A 3,850-nucleotide genomic window follows, 5' to 3' on the forward strand; every position below is an offset into this window, starting at 1 on the left:
TGGTAGAAATTTCTACCAATGTAGATTAACTTTAATCGCGGTTAATGTCGGTTTTATTTATTTTTTATCTTTTTCTAATTCTTTGGTAGAAATGGACATTTGTGAATGTAGCACGGACACGCACCACATTTTATCGACAATGTCGGATGGTAGAAATTTCTACCAATGTAGATTAACTTTAATCACGGTTTTATTTATTTTTTATCTTTTTCTAATTCTTAATTGGTAGAAATGGACATTTGTAATGTAGCACGGACACGCACCACATTTTATCGACAATGTCGATAAGATAAAATAAGCCCACACCTGCATGATGTGACACAAAGGGTATAGTTGTATATTTAAAGCATATAAGTTATTTAGAAATTGGAAATAATTAGCGATTTTGTTCCGGAGTGTATCAAATTATGGGAAAATTTTCAGAAAACCCATGTAAATAATAAAATAAAGTTTTTCGGTGCGCCGCGTAGCGTTTATATACCCCAGTCGAAAGCCAGCGTCAGCCAATAGAAGTGCTGGGAACGCGGACGCGACTGCATTGCCTTCATTAGCGCCGCCGCCGCGCGGCATTTCACATCGAGCTTGAGGGAGTGTTATACGTCGCGCCACGTCTTGACTTGATCGGTCATGCAAAAGGATGAAAAGACGATGTAGCTCGCAGTAGCTGTAATAATTTCGGATCGCAGCAATCTTAATTCATATGAATAGGACAAATCCTTCCAGGAGTAAATTTCTTGGTATGCTCTAAGAATTTGTTTCTCGTTAATAGCTCAATTAAAAGACAGCGAAGCGGCGCGATTCATCCCGCGTACGTGGGGTTAGCTTACGCGAAACAAGCGCGGCGCAACGCGTCGGCGATGTTGGCTGCACATCTTGATTTTTGGCCGAACGAGATTACGAATACGCATCCGACCGAATCAAAGTACCGAATCTATATTACGCGAGAGATGCAAGATTGATATATTCACAATTAAAAGAGTCGCGTCGTCACTCAAGTACGTGCTTTGTTTCGGACGCGGTCAACTCCAGCCGAAAACGACGCGGCGCGCGGTGTAGCGGCGTCTCTATAATGCGTCCTACTCTTAACTTCGCGTCTATACATTTTTCGCATTTCGAGCAATAAATACTACACGGAAAGAATGATTTTGTTGAAAGGTCTAAAAGTTTTGCTGAAAACAGATCTGAAAATAATTTTTTGTCGAATCATCAAAATAATTTATTGGAATATCAAAACTGCAGATAAGCATTGCTATAAAACATTTTAATATTCTAGCAATCATTTTGATTTTTGCACAAAAATTATTTTGATTATTGGAAAAAATTATTTTCAGATCTGGATTCAGCAAAATTGTTCTTTCCGTGTATATATTCTACGTTAACACGGAAAGAACGATTTTGTTGAAAGACTTAAAAATTTTACTAAAAACTGATCTGAAAATAATTTTTTATTGAATTATCAAAATAATTTGTTGGAATGTTAAAACTGATAAGTATTGCTATAAAATGTTTTGATATTCTAGCAATCATTTTGACGTTTGTACAAAATAATTTTGACTACTGAACAAAAATTATTTTCAGATCTGGATTCAGCAAAATTGTTCTTTCCGTGAACGTATATGCATAAACAGGAAATTAATTAGAGTTAAGAATGCGGAGCGACACCGCCGCGCCGCGTCGCTTTCGGTGCGTATGAAGTTGACCGCGTCCGAAACGAAGCACTTCGAAGCTTCGAGTGACGCCGCGACTCTTTTAATTGATAAGCGATAATTGTATCAATCTTGCATCCAACTCGCGCAATATAGATTCGGTACTCGCACTTTGATTCGGTCGGATGCGTATTACGCAATCTCGTTCGGCCGAAAATCAAGACGTGTACAGCGTCGCCCGCGCGACGCTTGTTTCGCGTAAGTTTACCGCACGCGTGACGAATTGCGCCGCTTCGCTATCTTAATTTCACGTTTATCCGTACGTCGTATGGCGTATGGATAATCGCGTAATTAACAATAAGATAGCGAAGCGGAGCGATTCGTCTCGCGTGCGGTCAGCTTACGCGAAACAAGCGCCGCGCGACGCGACAACGCTACATGCAGTGCACGCTTGATTTTCGGTTGAACGATCTTATTGTGAAATACGCATCCGACCGAATCAGCGAGTGCTGAACCTATATTACGCGTTGGAAACGAAGCACTTGAGTGACTCTTTCAATTGATAAGCGATAATTGTATCAATCTTGCATCTAACTCGCGTAATAGATTCGGCACTCGCACTCTGATTCGGTTTGATGCGTATTTCGTAATACTGGTTCGACCAAAAATCAAGACGTGTAGTGTCGCCTCGCCGATATCGCCGCGGCGCTATTGGCACGAGAGACGAAGCCATTTCAATGCGTTTTCTTTTCCTTTTCAGAACATGACGGATAGATACGGAAAAGATCAGTTCCGGAATAAGAGGCATCGCGCGCGGCTGACACAATTGGTAGGTAAAAGCTAATTGTATTTGTGCTTGCACGGAAAGCATGATTTTGTTGAAAGGTCCAAACATTTTGCTAAATACCTAGATCTGAAAATAATTTTTTATTGAATCATCAAAATAATTTGTTGGAATATTAAAACTGATAAGCATTGATATAAAACGTTTTGATATTCTAGCAATCATTTTGACTTTCGTACAAAATTATTTTGATTATTGAACAAAAATTATTTTCAGATCTGGATTCAGTAAAATTGTTCTTTCCGTGTGATTATCATGCAGTGTAATATCATCGACACGTATGCATTGATATTCATTCGAATGCATATTTTGCAATATTTATTTGGCCGTAAAGCGTTGCTGCGCCGACGCCGCTGCTGTACGTTGGCGCGAGAAATGAAGCCGCTCCATCATTTTAATAACGTTCTTTTTTTCCTTTTAAGAACTCGGCGGACACGGGAAGGATCTATTTTGGAACAAGAGGTGTCGCGACTGATACAATTGGTAAGTGAATTAACTTGTATTTGCACTTGATTATCACGCAATGTAATGATATTGGCACGCATTGATATATTTGTTCGAACGCGAATTTTGCAATATTCGTTCGACCGAAAATAGTGAAGCGTCGCCGCGACGCTATTGGCGTGAAGTCGCAAGAGACAAAGCCGCTTCATTATTTTAATGTTTCCTTTTTTTTTTCAAAACGTGATGAATGTAGGCAGGATCGGTTCTAGGACGAGAGGTGTCGCGGTAATGGAAACTTGCATAAAAGGAGGATGAGACCTAGCAACACTCCGATTCTTCTAAGGAGAGCAGAAGGAGGCCTAGGAAAGGCATCTGGCCTCGGCGGAGCAACCTTGGGGTAAATACCATTTCTTACCTACATAATAAGAGTTTTTTCTTTATTTATTTGTACTATTTTATCTTAATAAGTAAAGAATAATTAGAGGAAGAGACATTATCTAAAGATTTACATATTTAAAAATGTACATATTTTGTGAAGATTTTTTTAAGGAGATAGATAATTATGTTAGTAAATATTTAATTGAAAGGCAAATCAAAGCTAAAATTAAATTCAATGTACAAGAATTGTTTTTTAAGACATCGATTATTTTGAGCACTGTTTTAATTTAAATCTTATATTTGTGTGTTACAGTATCATCGTAGCTTCGTGGCTGAATAACTCCGCCCGTTGCGCATCAGGTTGGTAAGTAATAAATTTCTTATAAGAAGGGTAAACGTATATGTGAAACTTATATTAGATATATTTTATTCATGTAATAATATCATAGTAAAATACAACTTTTCACAGATCCGTTGCCCTTATTTCTATCTTAATCTTTTATGGATTATTTATAATTGTATTTAATAGCTTGAATTA

Source organism: Wasmannia auropunctata, unplaced genomic scaffold (genome assembly GCF_000956235.1).
Source record: "Wasmannia auropunctata unplaced genomic scaffold, wasmannia.A_1.0 LD336043.1, whole genome shotgun sequence".
Lineage (NCBI taxonomy): Eukaryota > Metazoa > Arthropoda > Insecta > Hymenoptera > Formicidae > Wasmannia > Wasmannia auropunctata.